Source organism: Topomyia yanbarensis, chromosome 1 (genome assembly GCF_030247195.1).
Source record: "Topomyia yanbarensis strain Yona2022 chromosome 1, ASM3024719v1, whole genome shotgun sequence".
NCBI classification, from domain to species: domain Eukaryota; kingdom Metazoa; phylum Arthropoda; class Insecta; order Diptera; family Culicidae; genus Topomyia; species Topomyia yanbarensis.
The window spans coordinates 78,582,253-78,604,689 of NC_080670.1; the positions used below are offsets into that span (position 1 = coordinate 78,582,253).

The 22,437-nt window shown below is 37.6% G+C and overlaps 1 long non-coding RNA gene across 1 annotated transcript in view; it reads right to left on the reverse strand.

The window, feature by feature from the left end:
• LOC131677998 (uncharacterized) overlaps positions 1-22,437 on the reverse strand; it is a 75,272-nt gene continuing 52,835 nt past the window's right edge. The window contains exons 2-3 of the long non-coding RNA XR_009303521.1: positions 425-522; positions 1-352 (exon numbers count right to left, since the gene is read on the reverse strand). This is a non-coding gene — a long non-coding RNA (uncharacterized LOC131677998). The remainder of the gene's footprint in view (positions 353-424; positions 523-22,437) is intronic.

The window sequence follows — 22,437 nt, forward strand, 5'->3', positions numbered from 1 at the left end:
TTGTGTCGGGATAAAAACTTCAAATGTCAATATTATCGTCAATTTTTGATTTTACAATACCAAATACTACCGGCAAAATGGTTATTCAATCGAAATTGCACATTCACCTAATTTGGGAGGCACGTTTGATAAATTTTGACTCATGTGCTACTATGCTACTACTACTTGCAAAAATCATCAATTTTACACATTACGTCATTACTGCGTTTAGTCCAGCTGCTCGCATTGAGCGCAATATGTGTCGCCAGGAGCCAGGAAGAGCACGAAAGTAGTGAAATGATCCTGATATGAAACGAAATGGTTTGCCATTCATCAAGAATGTATCGTGGTCGTAATCGATTGTAAACGATCTCTGTGAATAGATGATATATATGTATATTTTATCACATGTGATTATGAAGGTATGTCAATGGTTTACACTTACCATCTCTCCACCGATGTGTGCATGAATTTCTTTCGAAATTGAAACCATAAACAGCAACAATATGTAATGAAATTTAATCATTGCTTGGGCATTAGGAACTGCAAAAAAAAACTCATGTTTTATCTAAAGCTCTCTTTTGTAACTTGCATAAATTAGAATGATATGAAATGTACTAGAAATTTTAAGGCTTTTCCCGAATTATATAAATCAATTGATTCAATTCAACGAATTAGATAATACTTCCATGAAAATATTTAAGAGATGGCGCTGCTTTGGTGGTGGCTAACGTTAATTTAAATGTATGGGAAAGATTTTAAAACTTGGGATTTTGGAGAAACTATAATATTGTAGTTGTAAAATGGATACACATTTGATGCAGAAAAATATGTTCCATATTTTTCTGCATCATCCAGTTTGTAGAAGTTTATTGAGATACTTACTTGAAAATTTTCAAATAAAATCTAGAAAAACTGTTTGCGCCCATACATTTTACCCATTAGTTTCCACCAAGAAAAGTTGAAACTCTCCCATAACTCTCTGTTTCACTCGTTCTGACAGTAGATTCCCAACTCATCACAATCGGAATGTTTTCTTTTAGAATTTATGAGCAAATGTACCAATCGATTCGAAAACCGATTTATTCAGGATGGATTGCTGCATTCGGTTGGAATTCCAGCAAAAATCAACCCATATTCTGAATCTCATTCCGGATGTAATTTATTGGTATGAGGTTATTTTAGGGTTAGGACATCTATGTGCCGTCATGAAGAAGCGGACCCTATCATATAACGTAAACAGAAACAACATAAACTACTCAACTGGGACAATGTCTGTGGGCGATCCGATTGAAATTAGTTTGAAGTGAAAGGCTCAATAGCATAATTTAACGCATTAAATTTGCTTAGGATTCTGATTGTTAGCTTCTGGGATGAGGTTGGTTTTTTGAAAACTACGTGGTTCAGACATTAATGGATTCCATGAGAAACCGGCCGACCGCAAAATATGACCATCGTCGATTCGAACGAAACTTTGCACGTGTGTTCGCTGTATGAATCTCCATGATATTCTCTGGCAATTGGAATATTTTGATACAAGAGTAATTTTTCAAAAGGGCGTAAACGTTTCTACGTGTATGAATTTCAAATTTTTTTTGTTCGATTACTGTATTTTATACAGCAAAACTATCTGAGAACAAGTTACAGGGAATGAATACTTCTGTCCGAAAAAAATATGCACTGAAAAAAATATTGTGTCATTTTTCAAAAAAACAAAAATTTATGACAAAAATTTAAATTGCGAAAAAACCCATTTTTTAAAAATTTTGATATTTTGTGACTGGATTAAGGTCCATATAAGTTCTAGAATATTAATTGACCAATTTTACACAAACTCGAATTCAAATTCCAAATCGTTCCAATCTAAGTTAAAAAAATCCTTTCGACAAAAACAACACCGCATTTAATGTAAAATTTGTGAATTTTACATTCATCAAGCAGTGACCGCTGGCTTATTCTTTGTTCTGGAACTCTGTGGACTCTCGAAAGTATTTTCAAAATAGCATTGCAACTATTGCGCTTTTTATCTGTTTTGCCTAAAAAATTTCAAGGTACCGAAGAGGGGCAGTAAAGCAGTTTTTGCATGTCGCTAAATATTGTATTTAAACACTAAAGTTTGTTTTAACTACGCAAGAGACCTCAATATATTTTACATTCTCGTGTTCGATGATTTTTTTAAGACGGGTCAGAAAACGTAGAAAAACATCTATGGTCCCTTAAGTGATTGGTATACATCAGCAACATTGAACGTATTATTGTTTGAATTATTTTCCAACAGCAAATATACTGTTTGTTTAGGCTTAGGTGCTTTTCTGATCTAACAGGTAGGGTGATAATAGAAACAAGGAGAAAATCTGCTCATTACCTTATATTTTCATAAAAATATACAGGCATTTTCCAACGTCAACGAAATAAGCAGATTGGAAGCTACACCACTAATTCTGTTCTACCGACTCTCACTTTTTCCGCAACTTTTTACCAAGTTTTATGCAGCCGTGCTAACCAAGATCTAAGTACAAGTGACGTTTATTTTGCTGAAACTCGGAAAATATATTACTGAAAATCAGTAAATTGAAGCCACGTTGCTGAACTATCAATTGAAAAAATTAACTGACCGTTCAGCTGTGCGGAAAACACCGAACTGAAGATGAGATATTCAAATGTTGAATCTTCAAAAGCACGGACGATTTTGAAGAAACTACTTACCACCGAATCAAACTTAAATTATAAATGCTAATAGCAGTTTTGGTTTCATCTCAATTAATGCCTGAAGCATCGAGACGAGTACATATAGACCTTTTTAGTAGACCCAACAGGAAAAACACTCAAATAGCTACATAATTAGCTGTAGGAAGCTGAAAAATGCATTTAAGGTTCAAGTTACCTTTTTTAAGCATGTGTTAGAATTGAACGCTTGGTAGTATGCGTAAGAAAAATTGTGTTCAGCTTTGCCACCAGATTATCCATTTAAACCTTTTCAAAACTCTAAAAGAAGAATATCAGTCGATTTATTAGGTCATCACGATTCAATTCATGCAAAATACCTGCTGGAAAAACCATCGGCTTAGCTAAATGGTGCTTTTGAAAAAGTGGCTGTGGTTTTTTCATTGCGCAGTTGTGTTGCGTACCCCAGCTCGGTGTGGTAGTGTGATAAAAAATCACAGCCACTTTTTCAAAAGCACCATCCAGCTAAGCCGATGGTTTTTCCAGCAGGTATTTTGCATGAATTGAATCGTGATGGCCTAATAAATCGACTGATATTCTTCTTTTAGAGTTTTGAAAAGGTTTAAATGGATAATCTGGTGGCAAAGCTGAACACAATTTTTCTTACGCATACTACCAAGCCTTGAGGTAACTTGAGCCTTAAAGTATAGTCCATAAAGAAAGAGTATTCTGATTGCAATTGAAAAGCGAGATAGTGAACTTGTTCTATGTTTATTCTCCTATTTTCAGCGTGCGCAACTAGTGTTTAGGATAAGCAATTTATTAACTAAAATGTACATAAGATGCGTATAAGTTGCATAAGCCGAAAATAGGAAAAAATGACAGGCGCAAGTCCAATCACTTTCTAAACTGCTCACTCGACTGACACGCAGTGGTAATCACAGAAGTGAAACTTATTCACCAGCAATTCAATACTAGCGCATGCAAAATAACTGGTGTATTGGTATGTGTACGTTAAAAGTCTCTTTCCTCTCGATGCCGTTTGTTGACCAAATCATCGGCCCTCACCGTACAATGGATTGTTGAGCTGTCTGATGTGATGATCTCTCTCTCGCGCAACATAATCAAGCTTTGTTTATGTTGCACATTGGTGTCACAGCGCGTCGCTTTACTCTCCCGCAACAAAAAGTCATCAAAATACCGATGAGTTGCTGGTGGATTTAAGAACGCACCTATTTTCTCCTATCCCACATCTGTGAAGAAAAAATGGTATCGCCGTTTCATTTTGCGACGGTGCCTGCTGTGTTCCTTTTGGGGTGTTTCGACACAAGTTGGTGTAGCTGTATAGCTTTCGGAGCGAATAAAATGTGAAATTAAATTCACGTAACGCAAGATTAAAATGGGCTGGCACATTTTAGCAAGGTTTCTGCTTTTTTACGCATCACAATGAAATCGCTATCGCCATTTCATTTTGCAAGTGTGGTTGCTAGAGTTTCGGTACCGGTTCATTTGAACAAAGGAAGTAGAGTTTTCGAAGCTAGAAAAATGCGAGACGGAACGGAATTCTCGTTGCCCTTAGTTCGAGAAATTGAATTCGCGTTGACTCCGGCAAGGCATGGTTCTTGTTCATGGTTCACATGTGGGCGAAAAATGGGTTCATCACTGTTGCATTTTGCGACAGTGCTTGCCATGGTATTCCACACAAGTTGGATTGAAAGCGGCTTGGAAGGGGGTGTAGAGCTTCCGGAGCGAGAAAAATGAAATTTAAATCGCCTTTCTGTTTCGCGAGGTTGAATTTGGTTTGTATCCAGGGTTGCCACTGGTTGTCTGGCAAAATCTATCGGTTGTTGATTTTAAACTAGAAATCAGCCAGGTTTCCATAAAAACCGTCTAAAAAATGTCTTCAAAATGAAAATATGTCTTCACATCTGGCATCGCTGATGTTGGTACACATGTGTGATGCAAAAAAAGAAATTTAATGGGTATCGTTATTTTGTTTTGCAAGGATGTTTACTATAGTTTCAGCATCGATTTTTTTAACCACGCGAGGTGTCGTTTTTTGGAGCGGAAAAACGAAAAAGAAATCGCGTCATTTCTACGTATCGCACTTCTAAAGAGTGCGAGGTCTTTCTAATGGGTATGATATTTTTGGCAGCTATCGCCTTTTCCTTTCGTTAGGATGCATGGTCTCTGGTTCTGGATCGTTGACACACGCGGGTCGTGGTGTAGAACGGAAATTGAATCATTTGCTTAGCGTCTCCGACGAGACATTGCCAAAAGTATGGATTTATCTGCAAAGTTATAGATTTTTAACAAACGAAAATTTGTTTTGTACGGCAACATTGAGTAGAATCTTAGATTTATCGAAAGTTTTGACGATTATGAAGACAAATTAACAGAACAATAGAGTATCGGTATTCCTTTTGGCAGACTTATTCCTGATTGTATCTGTCTCGAGTTCAGGTCTGATGTTCAGATAATTCTTGTTGTACCTAATTTGTATTTGGGATTGAACGATGCTGTAATATGTGCATAAAACATTCTAAACGAGAGTAGAGGTAGTGGAGGATGTAGGGAATGAGACGAATGAGAGAGAAATATTAAAATAAAATTGTTGGAGCGGAGAGAGTATACTGTTCAAAGGAGATAGAATTAAACGAGTAGGAAAAAGCTCGTCAGTTGTGATTGATTTTGAACGAGGAGGTCCGGATACTGGTTCGTCCGGACACGACAGGGGGGTAACAAAATTTATTCGTCTTTTGCTTTGCTCACGAAGCTTTTGCAGTTTAATCGGAGTATCACTTGATCCATTGAATTTCTCATTCTTCCAGCTATTTATCTGAAAGTGGCTTTCTTCTTTTACTGCATCAGTTTCTGGATACATTAGAGCCATTTAGCTCTGAACACCTATTCGGATAATCGCCACGGAGAACTTCCATGAGTCATTTGGCCATTTAGCTTCAAAAGCTCTCCTGATACCGAACCCCGTTGCGAGAGTCATTTAGCTCTCAGTTTTGTCGCCATCTACTCGGATAGCCCATAAATCCTACAAACGGGTGTAAGTAGTGGTTGTCCACTTCTCGGGTTCTGATTGCCCGGCGGACCCTTCTTGTCAGGGGGGCCTAGGTGCTTCTACCGGAATTTCGGATTTTCGTATGTAAACAAAAAGGTAAACAAAAAAATAAAATAAATTACAATTTACCGACTCTGTTGTCCTCCAACTCTCTCCACTGCTGCTACTGGTGTTCTGCTACTGCTGGACGGAAAGGCGGGCGGTTCCTTCCGACTGCCTGGGACCATAACGGCCGAGTTTTCCCGTTTTTCGTTGGCTGCTGCGGCAGCGGTCCTTATCGTTTAGCTGGGGAGGTGAGCTTGGCTCCTTTGTTGGAACCTCCCTAGCGACGTTGCCGAATTTTCGCCGGATTCACTTACTCCCCGTGAATGGCCCAGGGAAATACCGCAGTGGCCTACCTCAGGGAGAACCTTTGTCCGCCCTGCTTCGTTCTCCTTTGCGATTAACTGTGGAGGAGAGCTAGGCTCGTTCGACTGATCCTCCACAGTGAGAACGGCACTGGTGTCACTTGGATCCTTTTTATTTAGCCGGGGAAGCGAGTGGCTCCTTGGCGGTTAGCTTCCCGGTTTGGCGACCCTACACCAGGACTTTTCTACAAATGCCCGGATTACACACCGATTGCTACGGTGGCGGGTCCTGAAGAAAAAAATAGCTTTCGAACGTCTGTTCGTGGCTGTGGTCTGTCACTTTCTGTCTTTTCACGATGGCCGCCTTCCGCTCTCGACCATAACAAACCGCCAACCGCCTTTTCGCATAGCTGTCAACGATGAGCAGCATAACCAGTGTACACGTATTTTCGCAAGAGGAGAACGGTAGCCTAACTAAACCCTATGTTATTAATACACAAACATAAAACAAAATTTTCTACACCTATCTGCACCTAACGCACAAAACCGTTCACAAACGCGAAACCACAGAGAACAGACATCCATGATCGAACAAATATAGTAATAAAACGTGTGTAAACATTTGAATTAATATACGATAAAACACTAGCGCTGCCAATCCAACTTATCCCATCTATCCATCAAATCTATTCAGGAACCAGTTCGAAATCCTGAATGGATTCACAATGGAATCTTGCGCAAAGAAAACAACCGTTTGAGCTGGAATTTATACTGAATTCACTCAGAAGTCCGAACCGGTTCCAAACTTGTTTGACTGGGTATAACCGCTGTCAATTCATTCGAACTCAGCCACTTAAAAACATGACGACAGTAGCGCACCTGGTGAACTACCTTCGAAACCGTTAGGGATTTTTACACAAGTTGAATGATGAAGATGGACATCTGTTCTCTGTGGCGAAACTATACAAAAATTTTCAAACTAAATGTGAACGGTATCGAACAGCGGTGAGCATAACATTAAGTAAACAAATACACTCTACGGAGTGTATACACAAAAAGGGTATATTTCCACCCAGTGCTAAATTGTTACCCTGACGGGTTATACGGATCAACCACTACTTGACGAGGTCAGTTCGGTGATACCGGATGGAGGGTGGCCTCCAGCTCGCTGCTTCCGGCTCGTTGATGTCTCGGCGACCCACTGTCGGTACTTCACACGACCTACTCGATATAGTCTCTGGCGGTAGAACTAGCCTGCTCACGGGCTTTTGTCTGGCGATTCGCTGTGGAATGCCTCTACCTCTTCTAGCGATTCTCCAACTACTTGGAACACCACATCATCCGCGAAACTGACAACCGTTACACCTCTGGGAAGGTGTAACTTCAATACTCCATCGTGTACTACATTCCATAGCGTCAGGACAAGAATAGAGCCCCGAGGAACGCCCGCTGTAATTGTTTCGTAGATCAGTGTGCGGTTCTGAAAGTAGCTGTTTAATATCCTGCAGAGGTACTCAGGAATTCCTGAGATGATTCTCTATTAGAAACGCCTGTATGTGTTGTTGAATTATCATTGTAGTACTTATTAAAGCGAGATGAATTGAAATGAACAAAAACTTTTTGTCACTCAAATTCTTGCAGATTTTCAAGACTTTGCACGCCATACGTCTCCCAACCTTTGAACGGAACGGATCGTTATATTTCACAGTGGTGTTCGGTGTGTAAATTTTAGTGAGTCAAGGTCATCCTTTGTTCGTTCGTTAGCTGCAGTTCTGCTGGTGCCGAAAGTAAATCCAGCACATTGTTTTCGCTGGTGCGGAACAATCGACGTTGTTTGCAGATAAGTTTTGCTTTATTTTTTTTCCCTCGTTTGCTTTCTTTCCTTTTCCCTACTTTTACTCTACCTTGTAATTAAATAATAAGACACATTCCCGTTTATATAACGCTCTGCCCTGCTTAAATGGCCGAGGGCGAAATACCATCTGATGTAATCATGGAAGTCCCTGATCCCCCTATTACTCGCATTGCTCCCCGTATAAAGCAGTACCCAGAAGGTTCCTCTGGGCCATGGGTGGTATATTTTCGGACCGGAGAGAAACCGGTTAATATTTTAAAACTTTCTCGAGATCTGACTGCTAATTACCCGGCCGTAACTCAGATAACACGTGTTCGGGCAAACAAGATACGTGTTCTAGTGAATGATCTCGGGCAGGCAAACGCGATTGCTTGCTGTGAGCGCTTTACGCGGGAATTTAAAGCGTACGTGCCTTGTGTGGCCTGTGAAATCGATGGGGTAGTGTCCGAACCGGGCCTGAAATGCGAAGAACTGTTGGAGCACGGGGTTGGCTGCTTTAAGGACCCCTCTCTTGAACAGATTAAGATCTTAGAATGCAAACAATTGTATACCGCAAACACCGAGGGAGGTAAGACTACCTACTCTCTATCAGGCTCGCTTCGGGTGACATTCGCCGGGTCCTCTCTTCCCAACTACATCCTCCTTGACAGGGTTCGCCTACCAGTTCGCCTGTTTGTACCGCGGGTCATGAGCTGCAGCAATTGCAAGCAGTTGGGCCACACAGCCACATATTGTGGAAATAAGAAACGATGCGGCAAATGCGAAGGAGAGCATGAGGATGACTCTTGCGACAAAGAAACTGAAAAGTGTATTTGCTGCGGGGGCCCTTCACATGCTCTTAAATCATGCCCTGCGTACAAGCAGCGCGGGGATAAAATTAAGCGCTCCCTTAAGGAACGCTCAAGGCGTTCTTATGCAGAAATGCTAAAGAATGCTTCGCCATCTGTCCTGTCCGAAAATCCCTATGCTGGTTTGGCTAACGTTGAGCAAGAATCTGACGACCCACGAGAGGGAACATCTTTGGTTAACCCAGGGGAATCCAGGAAGAGGAGAAATCCAGCCTCCCCTACATTGCCCCGTAAGGGTGCCAAGGTGTCGTCCACTCAGAGTGCGCCATCTACAACCAATAAATCCAACGGAAGTGATGCACAAAAGCCGAAGCAATTTGCTCCAGGACTTGGAAATATTAATTCTAACAAGGAGTACCCACCACTTCCAGGGACACCAAAAACCCCAAGTGTCCCCTTTTTTCAAACAGATACTCAGTCCAGTAGCGGACTAATGAAATTTTCTGACATAGTGGACTTAATTTTCACAGCTTTCAATGTTACTGATCCTCTTAAAAGCCTTCTGATACGTTTTCTCCCTATAGTGCAAACATTTTTGAAGCAGTTGACTACTAAATGGCCCCTCCTTGCAGCGATCGTATCCTTCGATGGCTAAGTCATCGAACGAGGTCACCGATTCGATCACTGTTCTACAGTGGAACAGCAGAAGTATCCTCCCGAAAATCGATTCCTTTAAATTTTTACTAAATAGTTTAAAATGTGATGCTTTCGCATTATGTGAAACTTGGTTAACTTCCGATATAAATCTCAACTTCCACGACTTTAATATAATTCGTCTGGATCGAGAAAACCCCTATGGAGGAGTACTTTTGGGGATCAAAAAGTGCTATTCTTTCAACCGAATTAACCTCCCTTCGACACCAGGCATTGAAATTGTCGCTTGTCAAGTTTTAATCAAAGGTAAAGACCTTTGCATTGCTTCCATCTACATTCCTCCTAGAGCCTCGGTAGGGCACCGAACGCTTTGTAATATCACGGAATCCTTACCGGCACCGCGGCTAGTTCTGGGAGACTTTAACTCGCACGGTACGGTATGGGGCTGTCTTCATGATGATAATAGATCAACATTAATCCAAGATCTTTGCGATAATTTCAACATGACCATCTTAAACACGGGAGAAATGACGCGGATTCCTATACCACCAGCACGCGCAAGCGCGTTGGATTTATCGCTTTGCTCGACATCGCTACAGTTAGATTGCATGTGGAAGGTGATCCCTGATCCTCACGGTAGCGATCATTTGCCTATCGTGATTTCAATTGCTAACGGTTCAAGACCATCGAAAACAATCAATGTCTCATATGACCTCACACGGAACATTGATTGGAAGAGTTACGCGACCGCGATATCCGTTAAAATCGAATCCACTCAAGAACTTCCTCCGGAGGAAGAGTACAGGTTTTTGGCTGGCTTGATTCTCGACAGTGCGAATCAAGCTCAGACTAAACCAGTACCCAGCGCGAATACCCATGGACGGTCTCCCACCCTGTGGTGGGATAAAGAGTGCTCAGAGCTGTACGCGGAAAAGTCCACTGCATATAAGGCCTTCCGGGAAGACGGGTTACCCACTAGCTATCAACAGTACGCGTCGTTAGAAAGGCGAATGAAGAGTCTAATGAAAGCCAAAAAACGCAGTTATTGGCGCCGGTTCGTCGACGGGTTAACGAGAGAAACAGCGATGAGCACTCTTTGGGGTACGGCTCGACGTATGCGTAATCATAATAGTACCAACGAGAACGTGGAATATTCAAACCGTTGGATATTCGCTTTCGCCAAGAAGATCTGTCCGGACTCTGTCCCGGTACAGAAAACGTACCGCGCCGCGTCTTCTCACGATACCGCGAACGAAACACCGTTTTCGATGGTGGAGTTCTCACTTGCTCTCTTATCGTGCAACAATAACGCCCCAGGGTTAGACAGAATCAAATTCAACTTGCTGAAGAATCTACCTGACACTGCAAAAAGGCGCCTGTTGAATTTATTTAACAAGTTTCTTGAGGGTAACATTGTCCCTTATGAATGGAGGCAAGTGAAGGTCATCGCCATCCAAAAACCAGGAAAACCAGCCTCCGACCACAACTCGTATCGGCCGATTGCAATGCTGTCCTGTATTCGGAAGTTGTTCGAGAAAATGATCATGTTTCGCCTCGACAATTGGGTTGAAGCAAATGGCTTACTGTCAGATACACAATTTGGCTTCCGCAAAGGCAAAGGGACGAACGATTGCCTTGCGTTGCTTTCTACAGAAATCCAAATGGCCTATGCTAACAGAGAGCAGATGGCATCAGTCTTCTTGGATATTAAGGGGGCTTTTGACTCAGTTTCTATCAACATTCTGTCAGAGAAGCTGCACCAGCATGGTCTTTCACCAATTTTAAATAACTTTTTGCTAAACCTGTTGTCTGAAAAGCACATGCACTTTTCGCATGGCGATTTAACAACATCGCGATTTAGCTACATGGGTCTTCCCCAGGGCTCATGTCTAAGTCCCCTGCTCTACAATTTTTACGTGAATGACATTGATGATTGTCTTGCCAATTCATGCACGCTAAGGCAACTTGCAGACGACGGGGTGGTCTCTGTTACAGGGCCCAAAGCTGCCGACTTGCAAGGACCATTACAAAATACCTTGGACAATTTGTCTGCTTGGGCTCTTCAGCTGGGTATTGAGTTCTCCACGGAGAAAACTGAGTTGGTTGTTTTTTCTAGGAAGCGTGAGCCGGCGCAACTCCAGCTTTTATTAATGGGTGCAACGATCAACCAGGTTTTCACATTTAAATATCTCGGGGTCTGGTTCGACTCTAAAGGTACCTGGGGATGTCACATTAGGTATCTGAAACAGAAATGCCAACAAAGGATCAATTTTCTCCGAACAATAACTGGAACATGGTGGGGTGCTCACCCAGGAGACCTGATCAGGTTGTACCAAACAACGATATTGTCGGTGATGGAGTACGGGTGTTTCTGTTTCCGCTCCGCTGCGAACATACACTTCATCAAACTGGAGAGAATCCAGTATCGTTGCTTGCGCATTGCCTTGGGTTGCATGCACTCGACCCATACGATGAGTCTCGAAGTGCTGGCGGGCGTTCTTCCGCTAAAAAATCGATTTTGGGAACTCTCATATCGATTGCTCATCCGATGCGACATTCTGAACCCGTTGGTAATTGAAAACTTCGAGAGGCTCGTCGAGCTTAATTCTCAAACCCGTTTTATGTCCTTGTACTTCGACTACATGGCACAGAGCATCAATCCTTCTTCGTACAATCCCAACCGTGTCCGTTTCCTAGATACTTCTGATTCTACTGTATTCTTCGACACATCCATGAAGGAAGAGATTCGTGGAATTCCGGACCATATACGCCCGCAGGTGATCCCCAATATATTTTATAATAAATTCCGAGAAGTCGACTGCGACAAAATGTTTTACACTGACGGATCAAATCTCGATGGGTCCACTGGCTTCGGTATCTTCAACAATACTATCACCGCTTCATTCAAGCTCAATGATCCCGCTTCAGTTTACGTCGCAGAGTTAGCTGCAATTCAGTACACCCTTGGGATCATCGACACTCTGCCCACAGATCACTACTTCATCGTTTCGGACAGCCTCAGCTCTATCGAGGCTCTTCGTGCGGTGAAGCCTAAAAAGCAATTACCGTATTTTCTGGGGAAGATACAGGAGTCCTTGTGTACGTTATCTGAAAAATCTTATCAGATTACCTTTGTTTGGGTCCCCTCTCATTGTTCTATCCCGGGCAATGAAAAGGCCGACTCATTAGCAAAGGTGGGCGCATTAAATGGTGACATATACGAAAGACCAATCTGCTTCAACGAATTTTTTAGTATTTGTCGTCAGAGGACGCTCAACAGTTGGCAAACCTCGTGGAGCAATGGGGAACTTGGACGATGGCTACATTCGATTATCCCAAAGGTATCAACGAAGCCTTGGTTCGGGGGGATGGATGTGGGTCGGGATTTTATTCGTGTAATGTCCCGACTTATGTCCAATCACTACACCATGGATGCGCATTTGCGGCGTATTGGGCTTGCGGAGAGTAGTCTGTGCGCTTGTGACGAGGGCTATCACGACATCGAACACGTTGTCTGGGTGTGCGCCGGGTATTGTGACGCCAGGTCTCAGTTAAAGGAATCCCTTCGGGCCCGAGGTAGACCACCCAATGTACCAGTCCGAGATATGCTGGCAACTCGTGATTTCCCCTATATGTCCCTTATTTATACCTTCATAAAAACGATAAATATCCCAATTTAGCCCCTCTCTTTTATTTCTCGTTTTTAGAGTTTCCTCCTGCCTTGTGGAACCGATCAGCTCCAGAGTGCCACTATGTAACCGCCATCGCCCTTACCACTACGCCTGCATAGAAGGAAACTGAAGCGAGAGCGACTCGAGGTCCGATGACTTTTGAAGGATTCCTCGCGGGTCCGAAGAATACCATCCGCCAATCCGGTACTCGACGACTTACTATACTGAGGCGCAAATTTGATTCGCTGATCCCCCTCCCCCCCCCCCCGCCGTTCGAGCAAAAGTTGCAAGTTTTGCTCTTCTTTCCCTGTCTCTCCCCTGTCCTTGATACAACTGCTGCTACACTGATGCGGAAATAAGCCACCCTTTGAATATCTTGATCAAGCATAAGTTTTAGTTAAAAAATTCAAATTAGTATTCTGTATTCCTAGTTTTAAGATAGCTATAATTTTTACTCTTTATTGAAACTCTTGTCCTCCATCTTGTAAATAGAATTGAATCCCTAGTTTTAAGATTTCTGTGAAATTTCTCATAAATATTTGTTCCCCCCTTTTGTGTACTAAACTATATTGTTAGTTTTAAGATAACCGTAAAATATTTCGTAAAATACTATTACTCCCACTCTTGTATATCAAAGTGAATCTCTTGTTTTAAATTTTTTCATAAAAAAATCTTTTGGCCCTCTTTTGTATATTGAATCTTATTTCTAGTCTTAAGATAGCTGTAAACTTTCTTTTCCTTTGTAAAAAAAAATATTTCAACATTGTAACCTCCTAGTTTTAAGATATCCAAATGTAAAAACAAAAGCATTTGGCACCGCCAAGCTAACGCATTTGTGCCTATCAAATAAACGAAATGAATAAAAAAAAAAAGACTTTGCACGGTTCAAAAAAATTTAGCACTTATATTTTTCAATCGATTGACTCAAAAATTTGGCGAAGACAGCTTTAGGTAATGTACATTTATAAAAAAAACTAGCTGTAACCCGGTGCGCTTCGCTACACCCATCAGGACTAAACGAAATATTTTAAAAATACTAAAAATAACAAATATTTTTTCTCGTGGATAGACAATGTTCTTAGTTTGACCATCTGGAGCACAATTAAATTAATTGCTCCGTTTTCCTACACACAATCGTTTGAAATCCCTTGATATCATTTGAATTCGAAGTAGCAGTACATCTGCTCCTTTATATTTTCTAGTTACAATGGTCGCTTAAATGAAATTTTTCAACCAAAGCACAGTTGTGGTGGGTCGATATTGCGCAGTAACTAATATAATAGGCACACAAAGTTTCAATTGCAACACATGCGGTGCACAGTGTTGCAAAACGACGTTTTCACGAGCAAAATTCAATAACTCCTGAACCATTGGTTTTGGAGAATGGATTTTTTCGAAGAAGTTTCTGGATATAAATAGATGTATCTTTTGATATAATGAATTGAGTGATTAATCCCCTAAAAGTGAGATAGAAGAATTATTTCCCCAAATAATTTAGCTAGAAGGTCGCTGTCTTCAGTTAAGTTCTAGAAAATATTATTGTGAAAATCTTTACTGAAGATACTAAAGCTGTATATAGTAACAGTAGCAAGATATGTAGATTTCCTTGGGATAGATCCCCTAAAACAGTTTTTCGAATATAACTTTTTATGATTACTTTTTATTATTAAAAGGGTCTTCTACATAGTTGTTAAAAGCGATACACATTTTTTTATAGCAACGATGAATCTGTAACTCTCGAAACAACAAAGTTATTGTCAATTTTTGAATATTTTTTATCAATTTACACCTTAAGCAACTTCCTAAATTGCAAAAATTCATAGAAACAACTTTATTCTTTCGATTAAATATAAAAAAACCTTCGTCTGACGGAGACTTGCGCTGGGTAGGTTACATATAAAACCAATACTCCTGAAAGCATGGTGGATCGACTGAATTAAATAATTCAACACGATAATCCATAGATTTATATGCGTAACAGAATTACAATCGATTTTATTTTGGATGGAGTAATGTATGAAATTGAAGTCAATATACGCAATCGATTAATTCTTCAACAGATTGTCTTATTTAGCAATGTTGATTTAACTTCAGATGAAGCGATCGCACGTGCATTTTTCAATTTAATTTTCGACAAATTCATGCAACTCATCTGTGTTACATTGTCATTCGCGTAATAGATCTCTATCAAATAAATTTTTGCCATTCCATTTATGTGCCAGTAAACATACATGCAACAAAGTTTTAGATTTTTGAAGTAATTGATGGATATTGCCTCAGAAACCCTCCCTCTCCTCTAATTTTTTTTGGCGAATTAACCTGCGAAGGTGTCTATAAGAATCATTCAATAAAAGTATGCACATATAGTGAAAAGTTCTGTTTTCGAAACATATTTCCAATGATACGAAGACATAACGGAGTGTTTGTGGACGTGGGTAAAGTTAATTCATAAAAAATGGCACATTTAAAAAAAATATTTTGGTGATACAGAGAGTGTTGGTATATTCATTCACTTTCCATATAATCACTGCACAATTGAACAATATTTCTTCAAATATCATAGCAGAATACTGAAAATTGAGCCAGTGACAGAGAATCTCTGGAGGAATCTCGTTGAAAATTTGCTTTGTGGTGTACATCATAAATCAAAATATTTTGGACCAATCGTTTTCAAGGTTCTACATATCCCCAGGTATTGATTGAAGCTTTTATTTTTTTCTTGATATTTGAATTTTTCATAGCATTCTGCAGCTAAAAATGCAATTTTTCCTTAAAAAATTTATAAAGCTTATTTTTGTGAACAAATTTATGATCTTTAATGATGTTATGATATGAAGGAGAACTGTGCAAAATTTCAAACAATTTGGTTCAGTAGATTTAGAGTTATGCTGTACACTGCATTTATTCGAGGTGTCTCCTGAAGATTCACTTTAACACACCCAATTTTCAATATTTTGCGGAGAACATTAAGGAAAATATTGCTTAAATGTTAAATAGAAAATGTCTGAATAGACTAACACTCTCGGAATTTTTTGAGCACGATATTTTTTTCAACAATAATCCTACCCTCTTAATCAAGAACTGATTTCATCAGTAGGTGTCGACAACCGGAAAAAATTTGACGAAGATCGCCGACCACGCCACCAAATATTCGATTAGTTCCTTTTATGGGTCATCGTGAATTCGTCCTATATAACAGTGTTGCATTCTTGCAGCATTTTGCTTACACCCGAATTTTGATTGATATTGTAAGTAACGTTTTCAGCAAGCGCAAGATTTAGTGGCTATTTTAGGGCAGAGCAGTTCGTCCATAATCTAGCAATGTTGATTTAACTTCAGATGAAGCGATCGCAAGTGCAATTTTCAATTTAATTTTCGACAAATTCATGCAATTCATCTGTGTTATATTGTCATTCGCGTAATAGATCTCTATCAAATAAATTCTTGCCATTCCATTTATGTGCTAGTAAACATACATGCAACAAAGTTATATATATATATATATATATATATATATATATATATATATATATATATATATATATATATATATATATATATATATATATATATATATATATATATATATATATATATATATATATATATATATATATATATATATATATATATATATATATATATATATATATATATATATATATATATATATATATATATATATATATATATATATATATATATATATATATATATATATATATATATATATATATATATAGGGTGTTTGGTTCATGGTTAAGAATCTCTCGGGGGGTGATAGACTGCCATATTTGGAGAAAAAAATTGTTCTACACATACCATCAAATCTCAACCGTTACAGAGTTATTGAACTTTTTGTGTAAAAAACTTATTTGTCTTAAAATACCTCTAAATTTAAAAGCATATTTTGTATTTTAAATATTTCAGTTCCATTCGAAAGGTGAGAGAATTTCCTATTGAATGGTGTTCTCATATCTTTTAAGTAATTAGTTTTAATTACCTTTTAGCTGTAAAGTAGTTAAAATATAGTGTTTTTGAGGAGGTTTTTGGTAATTTTCTCGAAATAATGAAGTATGATTATAGCAATATCCATTATCCAAAAGTTGGGTTTTAGGACGATTCATAATTTGTTCTTGGACGACATATTTCTATCTCTTCTCATTTCTTTGTAATTTCATTACTATACTTTTACTATAACCGACTTGCAAGTGCTTAAAAGACGCTAATCTAAAAAATATGCTTTATATCGTTATTTACAAGATTTCATTGGAAAGCTGAGAAAATGTCCTATCAGTGTATGTACAAATATCTTTTAGTTAAGAGTACTAAATGATTTGTTACTAACGAAATAACTCAAAACTTGTGTTTTTTGGAGAGTTTTTTAATTATTCTAATTATTAATCAACAAAATTTATCGTTACTATTGTTCATTTGATGCCCCTTAATGTTTTCTATAACTTTTTATTTGACACTTTGTCTATATCTATTTTCATTTTGCTGCTATTTAATAGTTAACATAGCATGAGCTCGCCACAAATGTAGTGGGTTCGAAATCGTTATTTTTCCATATGAAACGATGTGATAAAAACGATTTTGCGTCGAAACCAAAAGAGATAATTGAATGAAGTCAAAGAAAGAACTGTAGAACTTGCTGAGATGCATTATTTCCATGATAATAATGGTGATGTTTATTATTTACTATTTTAAGAAAATTAACGAAAATGCTAATAATTGCACTAAATTTAAACTAGTTTACTTTTAAAAGAATACTAAATTCACTTAACTGAAAAGTATTAATAGATTTTTCACTGTAAAATTTTCCTGGCTTTCGAATAAAAAGAAAAAAAAGTACAATAAGTGCCATAATTTTTCAATTAGAGCTGGTACTAGTGAAAATGAGATAAAAATATCCAAGTTGAATAACCCAAAATCATGAAAATAAGAAAAGGTAAGTGTATCATGTCAAAGAACGAATTAAGCAGCTCATCAAGACTAACAATCTGAATTATTAAAATGATGAGGTTACCTATTAGGATTTTCAAGAAATGAACGAAAAATCGTTCAAAATTGTTTAATTTTCAATAAATTACTTTGAAAAGGCTACTTAAACTCATTAGCTGAAACATGTGAGGGCATCACTCAATGCGAAATTTTCTTACCTTTCGAATGGAACTAAAACATTTAAAATACTAAAATACATACTATACTTTTAAAGTTAGAGGTATTTCAAGACAAATAAGTTTTTTACACAAAAAGTTCAATAACTCTGTAACGGTTGAGATTCGATGGTATGTGTAGAACAATTTTTTTCTCCAAATATGGCAGTCTATCACCCCCCGAGAGATTCTTAACCATGAACCAAACACCCTGTATATATATATATATATATATATATATATATATATATATATATATATATATATATATATATATATATATATATATATATATATATATATATATATATATATATATATATATATATATATATATATATATATATATATATATATATATATATATATATATATATATATATATATATATATATAGCTAAAAAACATTCTTCAGTACCCCCCCCCCCTCTCTTTCCTCGGCTTAGGTACTTCTCACCATCTCCATCGTGCACAAAAACCACCCCATGACCATCTCCTTAGTGGAAGGAATACTTATGTCAAAATTTAATTCATTTCTAATAATCACATTGAATGAATAGATAAGGATTACTTCAGAACCCTCTTCCCCCCCCCCTCCCTTTCGTGGTCCACTCCCATCAACCATTGGCTCAGTGGGAGAAATACATAAGTCAAATACTAATAAATATGGAGATATAAATAATTCTTTGCCTAAAAAACAACCTACCCCCCCCCCCCCCCCTTAACCTCAATATACCCCCCCCCCCTTTAAATAAAACCATTCCCATGAACATCTTCTTGGGGAAAAGAATACGTATGCCAAATTTCATCAAGATCGGACTTGTAGTTTAGAAGTAGTCAGCGGACATACATACATACATACAAACATACATTGATTTATATATATATATATATATATATATATATATATATATATATATATATATATATATATATATATATATATATATATATATATATATATATATATATATATATATATATATATATATATATATATATATATATATATATATAAAAGGTATGAAAATCGACAATAAATTTTGGAGGTTTTGACCGGCTCGGCCCCACTGTGCCGCGTCTCGAAAATGTGGCATAATTTTCAACGACTGTAATACTGTCAATTGTTGATGGATTTGCACCATTTATATACCAATCGATTAAGAGAAGTCCAACTTAAAAATTGATTGCAACTTTAAATAGGTATTTCAATTGTACACTATTGAAAAAACCGTATTGTTGTATATCCATTGGGAAAATGCAAGAAAACAGACAAAGATTTCACTTACATTTTGTTAATTGTGGATGGATTTTCATGATTCGAACACTAATCGATTTAGAAAATTGCCAGTAAAAACTTGTTATCAAATTTATCTGTGTATTTTATTAGCGCATTTGAAAAATCCGTAAATCCGCAAAAAATAGGGAAAACATATACAATTTTCACAAATTTGCGCAACACTTTCCCTAACACAGACCTCATCTCGACACACATAATATGTCTTACACAGTTCATCGCTTGATGTAAAAGGAATGTTTCTGGTCGAATTCTTTCATTACCTACTCTGCTGATAGAACGAGGTAGGTTATCGCTACTGCTGCTGGTAGGATATCTCTTATATCTTCCATTTAATACGAGATGGCGGAACAAAAGCGAGATGGCTAATTGCTGGTTTATGCAGTGCGTTTAGTCGTGCAGGCAAGGCTAAAATCTATGCTATATTTCACCCTAAGGAGGAAAATTTGGTAAAAACCAAAATTTCTCACTAGGGTGAAAATTTGTTGGTAAAACCAGTCTTTGCACTTGAGGGCACAAATCCTTATTTCATACTCAGTTGCGTTTCGGCTTTGCCTCATCAGAAACCGACACTAACTTATTGTCGGAATCGATTAGCGCCGGCTTGACGCAAATCCCTTAAACACACTTTGTGTTTCAATCGAACAACTGATCAAACGTGATGTCCCGTTCGAGCAGAAGTTCTGGGGTGGCATTACGCATCTCGATTCGATCAAAATTCTATCGACTCGACCTTGTTTCGCATTATGTATTTCAAACCGAGCTCGAAAGTAAATTTTTGTTCGAGTTCACTCGAAGTAGTACTATATTATTGAGAAGTGTTGGCATTATGGAACCAGAACAATCTAACTCGAAAGTGACTCGAGTCGAACGTATTTGCTCGATAGTTTTATTGCTGTCGACTGTCGTTCGAGATTATGATTTGTGTATTTATTTCATGTAATTCTTAAAATTGGTTAACAATCGGAATACTTAGAGGATATAAAATAACCAAAAGGTGTAAAAAGTTCCCACGTACTTTGAGCTACTTTATGTTATATCTATTTTCACCATCAGGAACATACTTTTTTTTGTAAAAAGTGATACTAAATATTGATAATAAATTATCCTACACTAAGTAATAATAAAAAGTGTTAAAACAAATCGATGGAGCAAAGTGAAGACACCTTGACTTGTCTAATCGCTATTTGATAGATGCATAGAATCATAATCATTTTTGATTTCAAAGTGGTGATTTACACAATTTTATATTCTAATTGATGCATTTGTTGGCGGCTGTACCTCAATTGTTTTCAATATCACAACAATGTAGCCTTGAATTCAATGCCATAATGTACGTTTCAAACACCAACGGATTTAATCATGATTAGGGGAATTATGGTTAAAACCGACACCTTAAGCTTAACACTTTTTCTAAGTTGCCACAAAACCAATATAATTATAATTTTTATGCAGAATTCTTCTTCAGAAAATTCTTAACAAGACTTAATTTTTTCAGCACTTCAAAAAATTAATTTCATTAAAAAATATTGGTTGTAAAACTTAGAAAACAAAGTGACTTTTTGTAAGCACTGCGGGTAAAACCGACACCCCATAGGGGTAAGATCGACACCCCCTTTAATTTATTTTCTCTCCACTTTATTAAAATCTTTATCTTTATTAAACATGAGATATATGCTTGATTAATAAAGTGTGAGTATGTATGATGCAAATATGTGCTTTTTATTGCTTCATCATGTAGTGAGGGGAAGAAAGTTCGAAAGCGTAGTACTATAAATAAGAGTATTTTATGCTATAGGATTATTTATTGATATGAGTATTTCCAAATAATCCTTGCGCACATCATTGCAACCTCCAGTGTCATTTTATTTCATAAGAGAAGATTTTCAAGCGTTCTACGTTCTGCTAATTGGATTCATTCACTTGTAAGTGACACACACACTTCTTAGTAAAACTATCTTTTTCAGATTTGATTTTTCAGACTCTGATCATCAACGATCTATTGGAGTATACATAATATCATTGTCTCATTGTGATAAAATTCGTCTATGACAAACCAAGAGAACACTATAAATTCGGTTTGATGACCTTTTTGCAGAAATAGCAAAAGCTTCGTTAGAATCAGATAAGCAAAAATTCCAATTTTTGATTTTTAAAGAGACTTACAAGAAATAAACACAATAAAAGTATTTCTGTGTGTTTCTGCTAATACTATAGTGTTCTAATAGGCTAATTGAAGTGTCACAAAGATCCCCAGTATTTTGAAATGAATCGCAACTATACACAACCATCTTAACAGGGTGTCGGTTTTACCCTAACCATAGGGTGTCGGTTTTACCCCAACAGCGCACATTTTTTTATAAAAGCAATTAAAAATATTGAATTTTTCAAACTCGTCTTCAATGCACCTAGTTGATCATAGGACAGGCCGATAATAATAGGTACTGAAAAATGGGGTGATTTGAAAAGCTTTCGTTCGGTTAAAACCTTAAAATCTACCAACGAAATTTTACATCCAGACGAGTATGAACGCTGCTGTCGAATGTTTTGTTAATTTTTATGACATTCGGCGCACTCACGTAAATCCAATTTTTCTTCAAATGCTCTAAATAAACGTACTAATAATATTGTATCATTATGAAATGAATAAAAATTTGATTTCTAGGAAAAGTTGTGGGGTGTCGGTTTTACCCACAGTGTCGGTTTTTCCCACAATTCCCCTAGGTGTTATATCGTCATTTGTATTAAATGTATGAAAATACAGAATATTATCTTATCTAGCAAAGAACTTTGAATCAAATTGAATTACTAACAAATTTGAATGCATCAACCGAATAAAAATTATGCCATCTCCAATTTCTGGACGCACTAAATTTTATTATCTTCATTTGAATGTGTTCTCCCTACCTCTAGTTGAGTGCTATATCTTTAACAAAATAATTAACTAACA